This window comes from Hyperolius riggenbachi, chromosome 5, assembly GCF_040937935.1.
Source record: "Hyperolius riggenbachi isolate aHypRig1 chromosome 5, aHypRig1.pri, whole genome shotgun sequence".
NCBI classification, from domain to species: domain Eukaryota; kingdom Metazoa; phylum Chordata; class Amphibia; order Anura; family Hyperoliidae; genus Hyperolius; species Hyperolius riggenbachi.
In genome coordinates, this window is record NC_090650.1 from 337,980,062 (window position 1) to 338,004,236 (window position 24,175).

Sequence of the window (24,175 nt, forward strand, 5' to 3'; positions counted from 1 at the left end):
TACCACTGAAAACTTCACGTCATTGAAAACTCTGTGCATCATGAATTTAATGACCTTTGAAATGCTTTTTCACATTTCCTGCTGTCTTAACGATTGTAGGCGGCTTTTACCAAGCATTGTGTTATGTGTAAAGAGGGGTTGTATTCTGAAGCTGTAATGACTGGACTTGCCTTACTATAGAGACTAACTGGGCTTGAACCTGATGCTATGGATTGGACAGTAGTCTGCAGGACTAACCAACCATCTGTTTTAGGCATATCCAGGATGCATACATCTGAAAAGGATGCCTAGAAAAAAGGGCGCCTGATATAGAGGAAAAAAAAATCCAGATTCGGCTATAAGAGGTGGCCGGTGTAGCCAAAATGCCAAATTCAGCTACAAGAGGCACCTAGTGTAGCCCAAATGCAAAATGCGGCTACAAGAGGCACCTGGTGTAGCTGAGATGACAAATTCGGCTACAAAAAGATCTTGGTGTAGCTGAAAAGCTAGTTTTAGTTTATAAAAAAGGATGCTGTTATGGCCGAAATTTGTTGGACTATAAAAGGGTGCTGGATATAGCCGAGAAAAGTGATATAGCCAAGAAAAGTTATTACTATGACCTAACTGCTCCTTACTCTCACACACAACCCTCCTCTGGTGGTGCCTAACCTTAGGACCCCCCAGGTGGTGCGTAACCCTAAGACCCCTTTGGTGGTGCCTCATCTAAGCCGCTGTACGTCTCAGGACATTGACCTATGGCTCTGATGAAAAAAGTTTCCCCGCTGAGTCCCCCCTTCACAAAAGTTGGCACAAAAAAAGTGTTTCTGTTTAAAAATAATGTAAAGAATGTAGGACACAGCTACATCGTGTGTGCCTGCTAAAACTAGCCACCAGAATCTTGTGCATAAGCAACGAGCTGGTCTCCACAGCAATGGACAACAATAGGTGTCTGTTCCTGTGCCAGCTTTTGCGAACGGGGGCCTTAGCGGGGAGCATTTTTTCATCAGAGCCATACGTCAATCTCCTGAAACGTACGGCGGCTTAGATGAGTAGTAAAACTGCTCGAGTGAGCCGTTAGGAGTTGGAGGAATCCTCTTTCTAAACATCAAAGGGGGGGATTACAACAGCAGCTCAACCAGCTGATACACTGCTCCTACTGCACAATGGAATGTGCTGATTTGGCGTCAGAGAGTGCCTGCGACTCCATCACGAATTAAGGGTAAAGTAATATTGAAATAGACTTTTATTCAGCCACAATATATGTCTTAAGCATTGCTACAATTGCTCATATTTTATATTAAATAATATTATAAGCAGTTATTTAACCATAGTGCCCATTTAACTGATATAACCAAATTAATTCTTATAACCTAATTTACTCACCTGCTGATGTAACCAATGTTGTAGTCGCATTTATATAGGCTAAAAAAATCTCGGCTATATTCAGCACTCTTTTATAGACGAAAAAATTGTGGCTATAAAAGGGCACCATTTTGTATCTGAATCAAAAACCTTGTAACCATACCTTATAGCTGAATCAAAAATCTTGGGTGTAAAAGGGTGCCCTTTTGTAGCTGAATAAAAAACTTGGGTGCTCTTTTCACCACCATGTAGCCAAGATTTGTAGAAAAAGTGAAGTCTATGGAGGCGCCATTTTTAAACAGATGGCATAGGCGCCCTTTTCAACTGATACCATCCAGGACACTCTACTGATTTAACCCTGCCATCATCTGGGACTGTGCATTAGCTGTAGATTTAGGGACCTTCCACACTGCATGTGCTTTTGGTGATCGCAAGGGCACCATGATTAAAGAGACTCCGTAACAAAAATTGCATCCTGTTTTTTATCATCCTACAAGTTCCAAAAGCTATTCTAATGTGTTCTGGCTAACTGCAGCACTTTCTGCTATCACTGTCTCTGTAATAAATCAATGTATCTTTCCCCTGTCAGACTTGTCGGCCTGTGTCTGGAAGGCTGCCAAGTTCTTCAGTGTTGTGGTTCTGCTATGAACTCACCCTTCCAGGCCCCTCTCTGCACACTGCCTGTGTGTTATTTAGATTAGAGCAGCTTCTCTCTTCTCTCTTATCTTTTACAAGCTGGATAAATCGTCCTCTGAGCTGGCTGGGCTTTTACATACTGAGGAATTACAAACAAGGGCAAAGCTGTTTGCAGGAAGAAAAGAGCAGCCTGAAACTTCAGTGCATGGGGGAAAGAAACACACAAATGATCTCTTGAGATTCAAAAGGAATGCTGTATACAGCCTGCTTGTGTATGGATGTATTTTTCTATGTGTGGACATACTGTACATCAACCTACTTCCTGTTTTGGTGGCCATTTTGTTTGTTTACAAACAAACTTTTAAAAACTGTTTTTAACCACTTTTAATGCGGCGAGGAGCGGCGAAATTGTGACAGAGGGTAATAGGAGATGTCGCCTAATGCACTGGTATGTTTACTTTTGAGCGATTTTAACAATACAAATTCTCTTTAACATAGTAATTGTGGTGGTCTGTACAGAGTGGTGCAAACCATTTTTAACCCAATCGCAAATGTAGAGCAAGCTACGGTTTTCCTGCGTTCGCGATTAGGTTAAATGAGTGAAAGTACATGCAAATCGGATAGCAAACATGGTGCTATATGATTTGCTATGCAGTCTCTCATTTAAAAAAAAAATTCCACTGTTTTTGTTTTCCATTTTTGGAAATGCATTTGTACCCGTCGATTACTCCCATAATTGCGGCAAAATGCACGCTCAAAAAAACTAGTAAAAATCGTGATTGCAGTGCTCCATGATTTACAGTGCACCACGATTTACAGTGTGACAGGGCCCTTATGGATCTCCTTGTTTATGTCTGTGGAGTTCTGAAGCTTCTAATGTGCAGTTTTGTTGCCCACTGCTAGGACTTAGTGCTGCTCCTGGGTCTCATATATAATTATATGTATAGTTCTATAAACAGTCGAGAATTATCTCATTTTCTTTACAAGGCTAACTATATTATTTACTATCACATTGTTTGAGATTATTCTTTTGCAACAGCGACAACAAAAAAATGTTTGTTCAAAAAAAGATCCTTCATAGGAATCCAATCTTTGTGCATTTCTACATTCTTTATGCCTCTGTGTCAGATATCTCAGAATCTAATCTTGTAGTCACAGCACATACACGATATCTGTATGGGAAGGTAAAATTAGCATAATGGTGGAATGACTGCTGTAAGAAATTCTGGTTAGTGATATACCGCATGGAGAGCGGTGGGATTTCAAACCTATATAATGCTGATTTGGAAGGTCTTGTACGCGTCACTGAAACCTGCATTACTGCAGCTGAAAATAAAAGCTGGAATCAAATCATCGAATAATAACATCTAATCGCCAGAAAAGCACATTGAAGAAATTTATTATACATTAACTCCCATTTAGACACAATGGAACTCATTTTACGGAGTCTCTCATGACTCCTTTATTGTAGGAGAACATATATGGTCCTAAAAAATGTATTTGAACCAATAGAGAAAAAAAAATTAAAGGATATTAGGTGGCAAAAGTTTTCACCACACATCTAAAAGACCAGAGATAAGGCGGTTGAAAGGTTGGTGAATTGGAGTTTGTGCCGCTATGAAAATGCACCTTTACTGAACAATCACTATTATTATTATTAGTATTATTATTATTATTCACTAATTCAATATTCAATAAATTCAGGTTGTCTTGGACTTTGCTAAACCACTTGGGTTTTCCAACATCCATACAAAAATAAAGTAACTTCAACTGGACACGTTGTTTCCTACTCTAGAATAAAATTTGTCACTCCTGCATATTTTTAAGCTAAAGGTAAACTTAAGTGAACCTAAAAAAAAGAGTTTCACTTACCAGTGGCTTCTACTAGCCCCCCTGATGCCGCCCTGTGCCCGCGCCGTCCTGGAACGATTCTCCGGTCCCCCACAGTGACTGAATTTCAATTTCACGCCTGTGCAGCCCTGGCCATGTGCGTCCTTGATCAAATAATACAATCTTGTACTGAGCATGAGCATTGCCATATGTCCACAATCAGGATCCTCAGCAACATCAGCCATCACTGCAGGTTTCTTTCATGAAGAACCTTCACCTCCCTCTGTACACCCCCCTTAGGGGGGTCTCCTTAGGGATGACAGATGATTGCCAAGTGTGACTGGTGGAGCAGTAGTTTGACAGCCTCGGCTCTTGGCTTTCGGACAATATCCCCCCATCCTTCCAGAACCTGTATGAGCCAAAACTAAATGCGAGAACAACCCCCTGTTTGTACTTGGCGCAATAAATGATTCTGATATTTCTATAATACAGATGCAATAATGTTTCTACGTAGTTTGAACCTAGCCATTAAAGGGAACCTAAACTGAGAGGTATATGGATATTTCCTTTTAAACCATACCAGTTGCCTGGCAGTCCTGCTGATCTCTTCGCTGCAGTAGTGGCTGAATCACAGACTTGAAACAAGCATGCAGCTAATCCAGTCTGACTTCAGTCAGAGCACCTGATCTTAATGCTTGTTGAGGGGCTGTAGCTGGAAGTATTAGAGACACAAGATCAGCAGGAGAGTCAGGCAACTGATATTATTTCAAAAGGAAATATCCATATGCTTCTCAGTTTAGGTTCCCTTTAAGGTACCTTAAGTGACGTGTGACATGATGAGATACATGTGTATGTACAGTGCCAAGCATACAAAAAAAAAATAGACTGTGTTCTTTTTATTTTTGCCTGTAACTATTCGGGTATGCAAATGACTGTTCCTCTCCAGCCTGGACCAAGTTGGACTATAGCGTAACCCTCACTAATAAGGAATTTCAACCATACAACTTTTTCCTAGCAGAGAACAGCGTTTAGCTGTAGGGAATAGAAATGAAAGGTCAATAGTTGATATATTTTAGCTTTCTGAGACGGAGAAAGACTGTCATTGATCAGGGACCACGATTAACTTATTTTTTTTCAATTTTAAACATTATATAAAACTGTAGGATATCTTAAAAGTTATTGTTGGGAGTATGAGGATGGATACAATTATCTCATCATTTTGGAATGAGCAAAATTGGTGTGTTAACCATTTCTGCCGCCCGGACTTGAAGCTCACGTGTGGGCGGCTGCTCTGCTGCGGTGGCATGCTTCGGCGCGCGATTGCGGGCATGCCCCCGTGCTGTCCCCTGGTAGCCCTGGGATTAGTGAATGGGAACATAGTCCCCCAGCAGAAAAACAGAAGCGCTCTTACAAGAGGCTTCAGTCTTTCTGCACGTAAAATTTTCCCCATGCTCCTTGTGCTTCCGGTAATTGAGAAGCACAAGGAGAAAAAAAACTCAAGGTGGCCAAATAGTAAAACTACATTTTCATATTTTTTACATTACAATTTACACATATAATAACATTAAAATTAACTGCTTATTTCCCACACCAAAATATTACCCAAATAAAATTTGTAATGGAAAAAAAAAAGAAATTACAATTAAAAAAAACAAACAAAAAAAAAGACATAAATAGTTACCTAAGGGTCTGAGCTTTTTAAATATGCATTTGAAGGGGGTAAACTACGAACATTTTTTAAATTATAAGCTTGTAAATAGTGATGGACGCAAAACGGAAAAAATACACCTTTATTTCCAAATAAAATATTGGCACCATACATTGGGATGGGGACAAAATGTAAATGGTGTCATAACCGAGACAAATGGGCAAATACAATACATAGGTTTTAATTATGGTAGCGTGGATTATTTTAAAGCTATAATGGCCGAAAACTGAGAAATAATGAATTTTTTTCCATTTTTTTCTTCTTAATCCTGTTAAAATGCATTTATAAAATAATAATTCTTAGCAAAATGTACCACCTAAAGAAAGCCTAATTAGTGGCGGAACAAACAAGATATAGATCATTAAATTGTGATAAGTAGTGATAAAGTTATTATTGTGGCACGGTGTTATAATGTGGCATGTAGCGTGACCAAGCGTCAGGAGACGCGAAACGACCGTCGCTCACCACCTCTGTGCCTACCACCCACCTCCTTTCCACTGTACCAGTAACACATGATGGACACGTAAGCCGGACATGTTTGTTCACATATGGTATTGATTTTCCACAATCTGATGCGCTGCTTTGTGCTTATGGACTGCAATGTTGTCACTGTTTGTTGTCATCACACAGTAATAAAACTCTGGACGGAAGGTGCACGCTCCTGTTTCCTTTTAAACCAAGTGATAAAGTTATTAGCGAATGAATGGGAGGTGAAAATTGCTCTGCTGCATAAGGTGAAAAATCCCCACGGGCTGAAATGGTTAATGGACAGTTAAAGTGGACTTGGACTCTTGCACAGGGCAGAAGGAAAACAGAGAGAAATGCACCCTGTATGTATTTATAGTATTTAGCCTGTCTAATCCCCCCTCATATGTGACTAATCACAAGTTGCAATTTGATCTCTTCAGCTGTGTCAGCTTCTGCCAAGGCAGATAACTAATTGGTAAACAAAGGATGGTAATATGTCTGCTTCCAAAGCAGGAAGTAGACACACTGCAGATTTAGCGCAGGATTTGTATCAGCTGTAACAAAGATATGTTTTTCTTTAAAGGATATTATGCTTTTGCGTGTGTTTAAAAGCAGAGGGGAAGTTCTGAGTTTAGGGACACTTTAACTCTAGGGGTAGGATGTAGAATTGCTAGCTTCAAAATAGAATAAAATCCATTTGCTAATGTGTCTGCTGTGATGGTCAATGGGACAGAGAGGGCTATTTAACAACAAAGACAACAAATTTAAGACTATTGTTTACTGCAGCAGTTGAAACACTTTGATTTGTTTGTTGAGTCTTCATTTGCATCGGAAGAAAATTGCAAAATCTTCAATTAAAGCTGTGGCAATGTGCTTAATGATGGCTAATCATCCCAATCACTTAGCCTAGGTCATCACTAGGAAACGAGGGTCACGCCCATTCCATTACATCAAATGTAATGTTCTGCAGCTATTTTTCCAATTTGCGATAATTGCCCACACTTTTTATTCTGAAAAACAGGCTTTGCTTTGTAGTAAATGTGCAATTGAAGGGACCATAGTGCCAAATAGAACACCCAGTTTTTGTCATGCTACCAATAAAGATTTTATGGTCATTTAATTGTGATCAGTATCCTGATGCAATGGTAAAATAATAGGTCGGCTATATCAATTATTTCCCTTGTATCCTGGAATTTCAGAGGATAAAGATACAGGTTTTTTTAAGCTCTATCCAGGCAATTTGCCAGGACAAAAAAATACAAGTTAGTATGCAGTGGTTCATTAAAGTCTAACATTTGAAACCGACAAGTAAAGTGTGAACTCTCTTAAATCATCAGGGGGCATGGTAAATGACGGATGATAAAATCATCAAATGAATGCTTAACGTCAAGTTTAATTATTGTTACTGATTACCTCTATTTGAGATTTCAGAAAATACTTTGCATGTTGAGTAGCTATTCAGCACACTATTCCCTTCTCAATAATTACACACATAGGCACAATTTATTCCTTCACTTTCCAATATTCTCAGATTGTTTCCAACTTAGGCCTATTGTCTTTGAGGGTGAGCTGTGTTTAGATCGTTCTTACCAAATCCATTACTTGCATCATTGTTTTTTGCTTCTTTCCTGCTTAGGCGCACTTGCCATGTAAATTCTGTGTTTGATTGCTTCATTGATTTTTTTTTTCTTTTTTCTCGTCTCATCAACAGATGTCTGCCATTTTCTTCGCAACCTAATATTAAGGAAAATCAAAATCTGGATTCATGTTTGGATGAATTTTTGATTGCCGTCAAAAATCAACCGTGCTTCATGAGCAAGTAGTAAGTCAAATCTATGCTATTGTTCTCTTTAAGTAATTAGCGGTCTTGAATTTAAACTCCTCCTGGCTGATTAATCTCAACTCAAAAGAAAAATAGTACGAAATCAATTGTTTTAAAATCTGCACTCTATTTTTATTCACTACTTCTCACCCATCAACTAATGCTGAGGCGCTTGGCATAGTATCAGACCTGTTTTTGTATATACTCCATCATATTGCCTGAGGAAGTGCGTCACTCCCGCAAAACGCATTGGGCCTGATGCAATTGTCAGACTCGCCAGTGTTAAACACTGGTGAGTCCGATAATCAGGCTACTCTAAAGTCGCCTGATTCAATTGCATTTAGCCCTAGGCAGGGTGCTAAAAGAACTCGCTTGGGCGATATTATCGCCCAGCAAGTTCCTTACACCCTATCCTATTACACTTTGCATGCCTCCGGGAAGCGATGCTTCCTGGCAGACATGAGCGTTAGCTTAGACCTGCAAAAAGCAGGTCTAAACATGCTAACGCACAACATCGCCACTGCATCTGGGGGTCTCCTTTAATAAGGAGACCCCCAGAGCTCCCCGCCGGCCGCCGCTCGTCTCCGCAACCCCCCACAAAGTTGCAAAGCTACAAATTGCTTCAATTCCTTACCGCCGCTTTACACCCGCCGGCCGCGCAATGAAAATGGCTCAGCCTGTGAACCAATGGGGAGCCCCGGCAGCTGATTCAAAGATACTTTGCCGGGACTCTGTTCTTAGTGAGTGTAATTACAGTAACTCGTACACTGTAATTACACAGCGGGGACTTGTGGTGAGATGCGGCGGCCAGCGGGTGTAAAGCGGCGATAAGGAATTGAAGCAATTTGTAGCTTTGCAACTTTGTGGGGGGTTGCGGAGACGAGCGGCGGCCGGCGGGGAGCTCTGGGGGTCTCCTTATTAAAGGAGACCCCCAGATGCAGCGGCGGAAGATGGCGGCGGATGTTCTGCGGGTTGTGCGCATGTGTGGGGAGCGAGGCCGTGGTGCTGATGGACAGCACCACAGGGTAAACCTCGCTCCCCATCGCCCGGTAATAGGGAGCATCGCTCAGGCTTTCGCCTGAGTAATGCTCCCTAACGATCGGCCATCGCACGAGTGAAACTGGCAATAGGATTTGCCGGTAATCCTCGTGCGATGGCAAGGTGATAAGTAGCTCGCATCTGCAAGCTACTTATCACCTGGAATAGCATCAGGCCCATTGTATTTTACTGGAGTATGTAAATAAATTGTTTTGCTGAAAATTGATCTGCAGTTTCTTGTGTCTGCCTGGAGGAGGTAAGTCCACCACTACCTTCTCATTTTAAATGTTTTAGATCTTTTTATCCTTCTGGTGCCTTTGTATCCATAGTACGATATTGAAGGTGAAGCCCTAAATTACCATGGAAGCCATATCGGGAGGTAGGGGGAAAGCACTAAACACTAGGGAACTACAGGGGAGGGTGGGGGTCTCTAGACTCTGGGGAACTGTAAAGCAGATTGTGGACCACTAGACACCAGAGAATTTTATAAGGGAGGAAGGTGGCCAGTAGACATTGAGGTTGGCCCGCTACTAGGTCCCAGTGTACAATTTCAGCCCATGACTAGGTCCCAGTGTACAATTTCGGACCATGACTAGGTCCCAGTGTACAATTTTGGCCCATGACTATGTCCTATTGTACAATTTTGGCCCATGACTCGGTCCCAGTGTACAATTTTGGCCCACTTTGTATTTGAGTTTGACACCCCTTATACTCCCCAGGACACCAAAAGTTTCAGCCATTATGATATGTTTGAAGTCTGTCACTTCCTGGAGGCAGTTTGCACTGTCATTGTTAGCAGTTCATCCTTCCATGGTCACTTATGGGAGGGAGTGGGTGGAAAGGAGTGGACAGCAATGTGTTACTGAGGTGGTTGCTTTGGAGATATGATGCAAGGGGATTGTAGGAGAGGTGCTGCTTGACTTTAGGCTGGGTGCCTGTCCATCAGTACAGCAAGGTAAAAATGTGTGTTATAGACCCTAGCAGGTGAGAATGGAGGATTTTGAAGGCTGTGAGGCACACAGGTCGGTTGAGGGGAAAATGAGTTTGTAGTTTAAAAAAAATCCTAAAAATAGGAGGCCTGCCCATGTAAAGATTACTGTACTTTTGAGAATCTAGAATATTGGGAGGCTACTGAATGATCATGCAGGAAACACATTGGGTGGTAATTATTTAATGGAGATGTTCAGTAAGGAGCAATTCAATAATTGACATCATTTGGGATATCCAACCAGGTAAAGGAAAAGTATAAGATATGTACTGTATGTGCGTGTGTATTTGTGCGTACATACGTGTGTGTGTGTGTGTGTGTGCGCGCGGTCACACATGATAGAACAGGGTTTCTCAATTCAGCCCTTTAAGTACCCCCAACAATGAATGTTTTGCATAAGACCCCCCAACATTCCCACATGAAGTAATTAGTGTCTCAGCAGAGCTGATTACTTCTGTGGATTTCCACAAAACATACAGTGTTGGGGGTTCTTGAGGACAGGGTTGGGGAACCCTTTAAAAGGATATTTAAAGTGAACAATAGTTAGCGGTCATTCATTTTCCTTTCTTTATGCTTAAAGCCTGGCCCACACATTTGGTGAATCACAATGGCCAGCCTGGGTGGACAGTGCAGTGTCTGCTCTGGCGGTGCATTGTAGTCCATGCTCATTACCACCATAGGCTTCTATGAGGCACACATCTGCTTGCACAAAAAAAAATCTTGCAGGTTGGGATCTCCCGTTCCACTGACTGTAAAAAATCCAACTGACATTAGTACAGGATGCTTCACCATGCCCTTTGCCGATCTATCCAAATGGAGAAAAATACCACTTTTTCAGCTCATGTGTGTACTGAACCTTACTGTCACAACTGTTTGTGTATACAGTTTCAATATTTGCATTGAGAGATTAGTATTTGCATAACATTGATTCATTAAGTTGTGATAATATTATTATTTTTCTAATTATTTTTTGCTGTATTTTTCTAATTACAGCATTTTTCTAATTATATATTGCTGATGCGCAATACAAACTCATAAGCAGTAACGAAGAAAACATACATTGAATAGTGACTTTAAAGGCTAGATTAACAGGGGATCATCCATGGCTGTGACAGTTATTTTACACATTATAGGTTTCTTGCCATATAACACATATCAATTCATCTACTGGAGCAAGGAAAGAAGAACTACTACTTAAAGTAGTGATATAAAATATTTTCCTTGTTAAAGGGAAACCTCTGTCTTATCTAGAGGTCTCCCATAGCTTCTTCCATCCCACCATTCCAGGCAAAGGCCCCCAAGTGTTTTTTGGCTTGACACTCAGCCATGGACAAGTGCATCCTAACGGGGCATGCAAGAGTAATGCCCAGAAGATGCAGCCCTCATGCATAGAGGAAAAAAGCTGTGCTGAAGCAGCTTTATTCTAGTGGGTCTTACTCACACATTCCAATATGAATATCATCCATGGCCTTGGAGCACAGCCGCAAAAACACTTATTCCACTGCCTTCAGTTGAATACATTTAGAGGATCACTTCACTGGAATGTTGGGGTGTAATAAGATACAGGGTGCCTCTGGACTATCCTGAGGCTTTTGTTTACCAAAATAATTGTCTAACTTTTTATGTTCCATATCATCTCAAGGGTACTTTAAATTAGTTATTATACACTTTAGATAACATTAGAGATGGCCCGAACGGTTCCCGGCGAACTTCTGATGGTTCGCGTTCGCCAATGAACGCAAACTTTTCCGGAAGTTCGGTTCGCCCTCATAATGCACCATTAGGGTCAACTTTGACCCTCTACATCACAGTCAGCAGGCACATTGTAGCCAATTAGGCTACACTCCCTCCTGGAGTCCCACCCCCCCTTATAAAAGGCAGGCAGCATCAGGCAGTGGACTCACTCGTGTGCCTGCAGTAATTAGTGAAGGGATAGCTGTTGCAGACTATCATAGGGAAAGCTTAGTTAGGCTCTTGTAGGCTTGTTAGCTTGCTCCTTGTTAATTCTTATTGCTAAAAAAAAGCACCCCATAACAGGTCTTTTGGGAGCTAATGTTGTTCTTGTGATCTATTTTTTTTTCTGTGTCCCACTGACACTTGTGTTGCATAGACAGACTTGATAATTCATACTGTGTGTGCCACTGCCAGGCCCAGCACATTCAGTGACTACCTGTGTATGTGACAGGTACACATTGTAATACCCATTACTGCATATACCTACCTGTTGTTCACAGTGCCCCCAGCTACCTACGTGAGTTGAGTGCACGCAGTGTCATTGTGCCTGTCCGCTACCTGTCTGTGTGTGACAGGTGCACATTGTAATACCCAGTACTGCATATACCTACCTACCTGTTGTTCACAGTGCACCCACCTACCTACGTGAGCGCAAGCAGTGTCGCTGTGCCTGTCCGCTACCTGTCTGTGTGTAACAATGGTAGAGAAAGAACCATCAAAAGTTGATAAGGCAGTCAGACATTACCTGACATGACTGAGTGAGGAAGAGCAATCTCGCCATGGTGCGCACCAGTCCAGCACGGCCGTCACTATGCAAACAGCTGTGAGTGAGTCTGGTATGTCAGTGTGAAGCAGTACTCTAATTACACTCCCTGATTGATGTATACACATGCAAGATGTTAAAAAGCACTTTAGGCCTGCAATTTAGCATTCAATGTGATTTCTGTCCATAAAACGCTGCTTTGCGTCAATTCCAGATCTTTCCCCGGGACTTTTGGCGTCTATCCCACTCCGCCATGCCCCCTCCAGGTGTTAGACCCCTTGAAACATCTTTTCCATTACTTTTGTGGCCAGCATACATTTTCTAGTTTTCAAAGTTCGCCTCCCCATTGAAGTGTATTGCGGTTTGTGAAAGTTTGCGCGAACCGAACTTTCGCGGGAGGTTCGGGCCATCTCTAGATAACATGACCCTGGAGTGAGGGTGATACAGAAGCTGCTACACTTATTACCTTTGAGACAATGACAGTTGCTTGGCTGTCCTGTTAACATTTTTGTCATGATAGCTTCTGAATTGAACACCATAAACAAGCAAGCAGCTAGTGTGGTCAGACCTTAGGCAGAGCAGCTAAACTGCATAGTTATCTTAGGCAAGTGACTTAAAGTATTAAGAGAGGCAGCAGGTAAACAGGAAAGCTAGGCACTTGGTTTTTAAAAGGAAATCGATATGGCTACCTGCATATACTTCTCACTACAGGGTCACAAGTGTGCAGTAACAACTTAGTTTTAATAATGTTCTGCATGCCAAACATTAAAAATGTGTTATGTGAAAGATGTAGAAAAAATAAGACTAAGATTAATCCCTTCCAATCCTATTTCCTGATCACCTATGTCCGCCCCAGCTCTTATTTTTTTTTCTGGTGTCCTGAGGGTAGGGAAGCTGTGCCAGACTGAAACCAGCAGTGGCACCCCTACAGGAATCCTGATTGCACTCATGCAATATTTATATTATGTGGTGCAGAGGCTGGGGGTCGGGGTTGTTAGATTTTAAGTATTATATGAATTCGTAGACCTCAGTTATTTTAACTGAGTTTAGTTAAAATACTTGATTTGCAGAGTATACCTTTAAGGAGCATTTCTAGAAGCACTGAAGAACAGTGTCATTCAGACGGTACAAGGCTACGATGTAAGACTGTGCTTGTCATGATATCACGGGGTCTTATCAGCCAATAGCAGGCGATGAGGTATTGATCTGTCCCTGTCAGATGATGTCACATTTAACTCTTTACAGTTAGTATAAGCAGAGCTAATGAGCTCCCAGGGGGGCTACTGCTTCTTCTGACTTCTGGCTGATGACTTCCACCCTCTACTCTTTTTGTAATGTCTTGTCATCTTAAATAACTGTATGCTGTATGTAGGCCTAAGTGCAATGTAGTATATACTGTATGTAACATAAGAGAAATCCTGGTTACCATTTAAAAGGAATGTACCAAGAGCCTGTAATGCAAAGAGGACTTACTACAGACCAATTGCTTTGCTGAGGTGTAACGGACATGTAGAGATAAACATCTGTATATCTGTTTACTGAATAAACTCCTGAAACTTTGACGACGTCTAAGAAGTTCTATCTCCTATGCTGTTGCTGTGAAGAGAGTTGAGCTATCACACTTCCTGTGATATTGTGCCGAACGAAGGTGTAGTGTTGTTGCCCATAGCAACCAACAAATATTTATTACAAGGGTAATCAGAATGTTGAACTTAGTCAGACACATAGTTCTAAAGAGGATGACTCTGTGACGGATTTTATCCAGCAACAAAGCCATCTAGCAGGAGACAATTTTCCTACGTCGGACTATGTCCATCTTTGCACCTGTAGAGGAAAAGGCATAGTCCGACATAGGATTAGAAAGGGTAAAACTCATGAGAAAACTTTGCCAACTGTCAATTTGTATGTATATGGTTGCTACAACATTTGGTTAAACCAATTTCACTGGACTGTAGGAGTGAGCGGCAGTGATGTGACTGCAATTTTTATGTTACATTAAGTTATTTAAAGCTCTCTCTACATTGAACATATTCTACAGTTCTACATCATGGAGCTATATCTGTGAATCCACTGGAAAGCCAGTTTTGATGCAGATGTTAAAATGTCTCTGATAAGATGCTCTTTTTAACTAGAAAGGAAGCAGCAGCCCTGAAAGTTCATAGCAAGGAAATGAGCAGCGCTACTTAAAAACAGACCAGTGCCTACCTGCAAAAGAGTGCAAGCCCCACTTGTGGGGTCGAATACACACCGAGCATACACATGACCTGTCTACCACTAGAGGAGGATGTTGGTTTCCATTAACAGCTTGCATGCAACCTATTAAGTACTCGTCCCTCCCACTGCGAAGAAGTCAATCCTCCATGGAAGGGGCCTAACACTAACTAAATCCTAACCCATGTATATGCATAGCCTGGGTGCGCTACCAAATAAAATTGAAAAATCGAAAATTGCGCAAAAGGTGGATCAGCGCAACACCAGGCCGCCTCCGAATGTCCTCCGATCAGAGATGCGCTGAGCCCCCCCAGGAACTACAAACGCACCTTGAACCCAAACAGAAGCTCTGCATATACACCAAAAGCATGGCTGTTAAGTGGGAGCAGCTGACCAAAAATGAATTAAATTAGTACATAGCAAGGAAATGAGCAGTGCTGCTTAAAAACAGACCAGTGCCTACCTGCAAAAGAGTGCAAGCCCCACTTGTGGGGTCGAATACACACCGAGCATACACATGACCTGTCTACCACTAGAGGAGGATGTTGGTTTCCATTAACAGCTTGCATGCAACCTATTAAGTACTCGTCCCTCCCACTGCGAAGAAGTCAATCCTCCATGGGAGGGGCCTAACACTAACTAAATCCTAACCCATGTATATGCATAGCCTGGGTGCGCTACCAAATAAAATTGAAAAATCGAAAATTGCGCAAAAGGTGGATCAGCGCAACACCAGGCCGCCTCCGAATGGCCTCCAATCAGAGATGCGCTGAGCCCCCCCAGGAACTACAAATGCACCTTGAACCCAAACAGAAGCTCTGCATATACAGTTATACACCAAAAGCATGGCTGTTAAGTGGGAGCAGCTGACCAAAAACGAATTAAATTAGTACATAGCAACGGGCTTGCACTCTTTTGCAGGTAGGCACTGGTCTGTTTTTAAGTAGCGCTGCTCATTTCCTTGCTATGTACTAATTTAATTTGTTTTTGGTCAGCTGCTCCCACTTAACAGCCATGCTTTTGGTGTATATGCAGAGCTCCTGTTTGGGTTTAAGGTGCGTTTGTAGTTCCTGGGGGGGCTCAGCGCATCTCTGATTGGAGGCCATTAGGAGGCGGCCTGGTGTTGCGCTGATCCACCTTTTGCGCAGCCCTGAAAGTTGTAGCAACAAAGTCATAGCTCATAGGGATATATTTTTTTTAGATTTGCCATTGTTAAAAATATGGTACAAATATTCCTCTAATTGAAGGACAGTAATGCTGTATTGATTATGGTCTCATGTAAATAAGACTGCATCAATCACACAACCAATTGGATGTATAGATAAAATGTACCCCCGGCTGATTTAAACTGTACTACTTAATATTACATGTTTAATTACCCATTACCTCAAAGTGTAAAAAGCAAAAAAAAACTGGTATTGTTATCTACTGTGTATGACTGTGTGTATACACAGTTATATTATTGTTAGCCTTCTCTTCTTTGCCTTCAAATTTTTTCCAAGCATCAAGGATTTCTTGGGACACTGTACCTCTAATAATGTAGCTGAGTGCTACAAATTGACTATAAGGTAGGGAGATGTGTCCCATCATCTGGGTCTCCCTAGTTATTAATCTGTAACAATAGTCCTGTGTCAACCTCTGCTAAGACAACTGGTTTACCTATGTTGTTGGTTTAGTGAAAGCATAAACATTTAACTGTTTGAACTCTGATATTCTGTCTGAATTTGCCAAGTGCTTATCCTCTGGTCTGTTGAGCGATGGGGATTTTGTAATCCAGGACAGTCAAGGACACCATTGTCTTTGCTTGGTTAATTTGCTAGGTGTTGAATGCTGGAGTTTCCCCCTTATTTCTTGTTGTTTTAAAGAATACTGAGTTAAAATAATACAAATAATGTCTAGGATGCCATTCACACCAGCATTTTTCAGTGTTGCATCTGGTACATGCCATATGCATAATTTTTTGGGACTATAACTGGGCTTGAGCACTATAATAGAGATACATGGGAACATAGCCCACAGTCCTTTTTCAAAAGCCATACAATAATTTGAAAGTGTTTTCAAGTGTTTTCTTTTTTCTTGCAGTGACTGTGTCGATTACCCATAATTACTTGTAACAGTGATTTCCCTTTCCAGGCATCTTTTGGTGCTAAATTAATTCTGAGATCATCTCATAAAAAAAAAATTATTTGATGTCGCTGTTGAAGGCAGGTATCAATCTGACGTTATCTACCATCTGTTTTTTTAAACGCTAGTATCAGGGCTGGATTTTCCATATTGAACCTGTCCCAGATCACTAACCTCAGGAGCTTACAGTCTAATCCCTGCCTCATATCACTGACCTCAAGCACTCACACCCTAACCCTTGTCTCATATCAATAAGGATGACTAAGGATGATATAATCCAGTGTAAGATTGTAAGGACAGTTAGTGACATAAGGCAGGAATTAGAGTTCAGAATATGTTTACTTTGGGGTGTGGCCTATGTTTAGCGGCGGAGCCTGTGCCTACTGGCCTTTGAGTTGTAAATCTGGCCCTGACTAGTATGAATCCTTAAAGAGTAACTGTCAGGCTGCAAAAGCTAATTTAAACCTCTATTCTCCTGTGATAAACAGTTTAGAAGGAAGCCAAAAAGGCAATGCTGAAGTTAAACATCTCTCTTACTTTTGATGTGTGCTGAACAGCAAGGCTGTTATTCCCAAGCTCTTAAAAGTACGAGAGGCCGCATAACATACTGCAAAGCATTCTGGGGCTGCTTCTTCCCACCTTGGGTCCTCCTCTCCGCTGCTAGTGAGAAGTTACAGGCTCAAGTTACAGCAGCTTGTAACTCAGCCCAGCTCACAGCACTGAAAAATCACTGCATATGTTCCGTTAGAGAATACTGCATGAGTCCGCTATTGTTCCTAGCCACATGGCTAATTAATATTCACTGCACAGTAGTGTTGTCCATTAGAATCTTTTTTGTGAGTCGAATCATCAGGAAGCAGCGAGGACATGACGACACAATTGGCTTCATAGGAGACAGAAAAACATGGAACCTGCCATGAGCTGTCAGGAGAATCATTCTCTGCAAATACTATATAAAATCTCTGTGAAATCCAAACGTGGACAGTGAAATGCATATGTAATGTAAGTACAGCCAATGTTTAGCTACTGATATATGTGTTTTTTTCTCTGAGACCTAATACCTAACAGCTCCTCTTTAAAAAAAAAATAAAATGAGCATTCTTGTCTTTTTGCCCTCAGGTTGGCGTAAGGCATAGCCCTAGCCACTTTATGAGTTTGTTTTTTTTCACATGCAAATATGGTGTATTTGTCCGCCATCCTGGATATGAATGTTTGGGTGGCATGGGGATCGAAAGTAAGTGACAAAATGCTGCCATTTGTCTAGGTCTCAAGACACAAGGACGATAAGCTTGCTCTAGTAATCATGTTTCAATAGATGACAAGTGTACTTGGAGAATTTTTTTTTTTAATGGTGACATTACAGCCAGCACTGAATGTTCCAGGCACAGATGATATTTGCCAATATGTTGATTTTAAAGCTCCTAAGAGTCAGGTCAGCTGCTACAGTTAAACTAGAGCTGTTGGGCAACTGAACATATAAATACTTTTCTCCTTATTAACCTTTTCTGGCCGCTTTAAGACCAGAGTCGTCCATTCCCTCGTAAGTGCTGTAATTGGCTCAATGAGTCAATGAGATTCTCTCCTGCCCAATAAACGGAAGCTCTGCTGTCAGCCTGACAGCAGAGTGAGAGCGACCGGCTCAGGCGTGGGGGTGATTGAAGTCTACGCCCTGGCAGGGATAATAGCTCCCGTACAAGGTGTAGATTTTAATCAGCAAGGTTGGGAAATGGTTAAATACTGCAGCAATAGCTAGAATTTTTCCTTTGTCTGAATTGAATAAAGCCATGGTGAATGTGAGTATATAGAAAGTCCAGTAAAAGCTGTAAGCTGTTTGGGGGGGGGGTAAAGGAAATGAAATAGGTGACAGCAGCACCTAGCAAAAATTAAATGTGGTATACAGTAGTTTGGGTGACCAACACAAAGCTCATGAACTTCTAACCAAATGTATAAGCCTCTGATAAGAAAGAACATGTAGACGCATATGGCTCTCCCGCAGAAGTAAGCAGTGTCAAGAGGTCTGGATTTTCAGCTTCTCTGGCAATCCTCCAGTGATTCTTCAAATTGTTTCATTGCTTGATTTTTGCTGGAAGAAAATCAATATTGCTGCGCTTCACAGCTGGAGGCAATTTGCATACCAGTTTTGTCACCAACTAAAACAACATAAGCTAAATGTGACTTGAGAGCTTAATGTTTAAATATCAGTTTGTAAGTAGTGGTCTTGGTGGTGTCCCTAATTGCATTAGACCAAGAGAGACCCTTTGCTGTTATTTAGAATTACCACTGCACATCCTAAACTGCGGTTTCTTGAGCCTGCTTTTGCTAACCCTGGGCACCAGTCCTGCATGTCTTGCTTGCTATTTGATAGAGAAAGCACTGTGAGTACTGCATTCAAAGGGGCCAGGTTCATGCATTAGTGTTCACTACGGCCTGCAATATATTTCTGCATAAATCTAACCCGTGTACTCAGAGTGCAGTCTCTCTGCTGCATAGCAAACAGGAAGTGCCGAACTGTGCATGGTGGCGGCCATGCCAGATACTAGTTATATGAGCATGAAGTGCAGTGTTGTAAGTAGCACAGTAATACTGTACATCTTTTCATATATACTTTAAAGTTAAACATGAAGGATAACTGTAAGCAGGAATTAAAAAAAAAACCAGTTTAACTTACCTGGGGCTTCTACCAGCCCCCTGCAGATGTCCTGTACCTGGGCTGGGACATACCGATCCTCCGGTGCAGTAGCACCAACCTCCTCTGATTAGGTTGCACCAGTGTCCTCTATCTGGATGCTGTCCAACTCCACATCTTCTTTTGCATAAAGGTGGGGGGAGTACCTCAATATCCTTATTGTAAGCTGTTGAATTTTCTATGGCATATACAGTACATGGGAGGTTGAGTGGTTGTTGTACATCATTGAGAATATGTGTAAAACGGCAGGAAAACTGGCAACTTATGAAAGTCATCCTGCAATGGCAACACCTTAACAGTCACATCATGACAGGTTGACTGTAAAGCGAACCTGAACTCAGAACTCCCTCTCTGCTCTAAAAGATAAGCAACAGCATAAGAACTTTGAAAGAAAAAACATGTTACAGCTTACAGAACTACTGCAATAAATATGCAGTGTCTACTTCCTGCTTTCATTGAAGCAGAGAAAGGGTTGACCTCCTGTGTTTACATATTAGCTGTGTCTGCCTGAGACTGCCAAATTTCCGTGCTGACTCAGCTGAGATTACTTGAAGATGGTGGATTAGACAGGCTCTTCTCTCTAAATAACACAGGTTATTTTTTTCTGTGTTCTCCCTGTGTCCTGTGCAATATTTCAGGTCCCCTTTAAGGGAGAAATAAATGTCACATTGATTCTTTGTTACATCATTGCTAACAGTTTTTCTTTTACATAAACTGGAATTTGATTTTTTTTCTACTAAGCCCTTAACATCCACAAATTAAATGTCTGACTTATCTGATCTAGACTGAATCCAAGCTTGTGCACATTTTAAAATCAGCGAGAACATTGATGGTGACATCTATGACATTCAGTTTATAGGACATCTGCTTGGCTAGCATGTCACCTTGTGATTCTGTGTCAGATTATTGGATAAACAAATTTGTCAAGTTTTGTTTTGCTGGGACCTCAGATGACGCTTGTCACCAACGTGACGTGTGTGTCCATTACCCATAGCATTAACTTGCTGTGAAGATGCAAAATATTCGCTTTCATCCGCATTACCTTATGTCAGCCTGCAAATTCACTTTGTGTTTTATTGTTCAAAAAGCTCTATTTCTATTTACGTGTCAGTAGACAATTTATATAAAGTGATTACATATCTAGCTGAAATGATTTGTTGCCATAATTATTACTTTTACAGATTCAAACAGCACTCATACATTGTCCTCAATGGTTTACTGGCAAAATCAAATTATTTATATTGGTTGCTGACCCTGTCTATCAACGTAAATTGCTCCCATTGGCTTACATTGATAGGCAGGGTTAGGAGCCAATGAAAGCGGCTTCTGACCAGCTCACAGGAACTCTGCTGTCATAGAGATGGCGGAGCGAGTGAGCTGCAGTGGGGAGGCAGCGGCGAGAGCGTCAAAAGTGTTGAGACGTACGGCGTCAGTGGATTGAAATCTACGCCCTTGCAGCCAGGTAGCCATCAAAACAGAGCATAGATTTCAATCACTAAGGTCCTCAAGTAGTTAAGAGATATACATTATTGAGTGGGTGGCCCAGGTTCCCGGCGTGCAGCGGTGATGGCGATTGCGGTGGGTATGTTCGACGATTTGTTGGTATTCGTAGCTATTCCACTGTTTCTGGTACCAGTGGTCTCTGGTCCGCTGGTACTTAAGTGGTTAATGTGATGTGCCCAATGTACAGTCTTTTCTGCAATATAGGGTCAGTTTTTAAAAGGAACCTGAAGTGAGAAGAGTATAGAGGCTGCCATCTTCATTCCCTTATCACTAGATTTACCAGTCCTGCTCAACTCTGCTTAAATTCCCTGGACCTCACACCTACTAGCACCCCTGCTGAGTTTTTTTAACATGCCTTCAGCTCCATTGTTCTCTTTCTTTTGTTCTGAAAACGCATCCATTACCTGTGAGGCCTGGCACATTTGCATTTGTTAGCTTAAACCAAGGAATGCCAAATCTTTGTGTGTGACATGGAAATCTTCAGAAATGCCTGTCCTATTTATACAAAAGACACACTCACAATATATGGATACACAAGTCTGTTTTATTTTTAAGTGATTCAAACTTTACAGAGTTTACAGCGTTTGCAGACCCAGTGTCCATCGTCCCTGCATTTGGCACAGGTGAATTTCTGACATGTTGCACAGGTAAACCTGCTGCGATTCCTGTTGCAGCTCTCTTGCACCTGGCACTGTGCTGTCTGTACAGTCCCTGGCACAGCAGCTGCAACAGCTTCAGCAGCCCGCCTTTGTGCCAATATTTCCTTGTGCTGCATGAATCGGCAACTGAGTTCCTTAGCTAGAAGACTCAGAAATGATCTTCTTTTGCCTGTCCACCCTGTACATGCCTTGTACAAAATGTAGGCATTCACTGCCGCCAGGTCCAGCATATTGTAAAAAAACTGCTACTGGCCACCTGCGTGTTGCTGCTCTTACGGAATACATCCGTGCCATTTGGTCCAACACGTCTACACCACACTGTAAAAGCAGAGAGAGAGAGAGAGACATGAGTATATGTGCTCAGTGGCATACCTAGGGAATTTGACACCCAGTAATAAGACACCCCCTACGCACACACCACCACCCCACCCCCCCCCCCCCCCCAAAAAAAGGAGCGAGTGTGGCATACTAAGCGCGACACGGTGGGTAATGCCAGGTATAGGTGCTCCCTGTACAATAAAGTGGGCAGCATTTCACCAGAAATCGTAAAATGGGCAGCATTTCACCATAAAATATTTGTAAAGAGAGCAGCATTTCACCAGAAATCATAAAGTGGGCAGCATTTCATCAGAAAATAATCGTAAAGTGGGCAGCATTTCACCATAAAATATTCGTAAAGAGAGCAGCATTTCACCATAAAATAATCGTAAAGATCATTTCACCAGAAATCATAAAGTGGACAGCATTTCACCAGACAATAATCGCTATGTGGGGGGAGCATTCACCAGACAATAATCGCTATGTGGGGGGGAGCATTCACCAGAAAATATTTGCTATGTGGGGAGCATTCACCAGAAAATATTCGCTATGTGGGGAGCATTCACCAGACAATCACTATGTGGGGGGAGCATTCACCCGACAATAATTGCTATGTGGGGGAGCATTCACCAGAAAATAATCGCTATGTGGGGAGCATTCATCCGAAAATAATCGCTATGTAGGCAGCATTCACCAGACAATAATCGCTATGTGGAGAGCATTCACCAGAAAATAATCGCTATGTGGGGAGCATTCACCAGACAATCGCTATGGTGGGGAGCATTCACCAGAAAATATTTGCTATGTGGGGTCATTCACCAGAAAATATTCGCTATGTGGTAGGAGCATTCACCAGACAATAATCGCTATGTAGGCAGCATTCACCAGACAATAATCGCTATGTGGGGAGCATTCACCAGAAAATATTCGCTATGTGGGGAGCATTCACCAGAAAATATTCGCTATGTGGGGAGCATTCACCAGACAATCACTATGTGGGGGGAGCATTCACCCGACAATAATTGCTATGTGGGGGAGCATTCACCAGAAAATAATCGCTATGTGGGGAGCATTCATCCGAAAATAATCGCTATGTAGGCAGCATTCACCAGACAATAATCGCTATGTGGAGAGCATTCACCAGAAAATAATCGCTATGTGGGGAGCATTCACCAGACAATCGCTATGGTGGGGAGCATTCACCAGAAAATATTTGCTATGTGGGGTCATTCACCAGAAAATATTCGCTATGTGGTAGGAGCATTCACCAGACAATAATCGCTATGTAGGCAGCATTCACCAGACAATAATCGCTATGTGGGGAGCATTCACCAGAAAATATTCGCTATGTGGGAAGCATTCACCAGACAATAATAGCGATGTGGGGGGAGCATTCACCAGAAAATATTCGCTATGTGGGGGAAGCATTCACCAGAAAATATTCGCTATGTGGGGTCATTCACCAGAAAATAATCACTATGTGGGGGAGCATTCACCAGACGATAATCGCTATGTGGGGGGAGCATTCACCAGAAAATATTCGCTATGTGGGGGGAGCACTCACCAGAAAATAATCGCTATGTGGGGAGCATTCACCAAAAAATAATCGCTATGTTGGGGGAGCACTCACCAGACAATAATCGTTATGTAGGGGGAGCATTCACCAGAAAATAATCGCCGCTGTCCACCTTTGATTCATCTGCCCCTGCCTTTCCACCCATACTGCCCTCACTCATGCAACCCCCAATATCTGCTACAGTAAAAACATGCAAAAGAGAGAGCGCTCTGAGTGACAAATAAATAGGAGCATCCACCCTGCCAAAGACCTGTCTCACCTGTTCAGAAATGGCGCTCTCTCTTTTGCATGTTTTTACTTTCTCTAGTTGATACTGAGAGCTGCCTAAGGAGGATTGCCAGATCGCACCAACAGGGAATTGTCTACATTCCCGATTTGCATTGCCAATATCTGCTACAGGCACCCCTACCCCCACCTCTGTGTCACCTCAGACACTTTGTCTACACTCCAGAGTCCTCTACACTTCACACTATTTGTGTACAAACATACATTGGAGACTGAAGTGTTAGCAAGTTTTCATTGTATTCATGTCATTGTATCAGCAACTTTTCATTCTGTTTTCACACATTTTTTTTATAAAAGACTTGTGTTTCCATATATTGTGAATGTATGTCTTTAATATTTGCAGGTCAGTGAATGTGGGGGACATTTTGTATAGCTCCGGCAGGCATTTCTGAAGGTTTCCATGTCTCACACACAGGTTTGGATCTGCCTTGGATCTGAGCTACTCTGAGTAAACAAATGCAAATGTGAAGGCCTTACAGGTAATG

The 24,175-nt window shown here is 41.9% G+C and overlaps 1 protein-coding gene across 9 annotated transcripts in view; it reads left to right on the plus strand.

Moving 5' to 3' along the window:
* SNTG1 (syntrophin gamma 1) overlaps positions 1–24,175 on the plus strand; it is a 781,246-nt gene that overhangs the window by 455,908 nt on the left and 301,163 nt on the right. For 8 of the 9 annotated variants that reach the window (XM_068237377.1, XM_068237369.1, XM_068237370.1 and 5 more), the window contains one exon: positions 7,695–7,805. The gene's annotated coding sequence lies outside the window, so the exon portion shown is untranslated. Of the gene's footprint in view, positions 1–7,694; positions 7,806–19,349; positions 19,483–24,175 lie in introns of those variants that run through there. The other variant, XM_068237375.1, reaches the window with a different exon arrangement.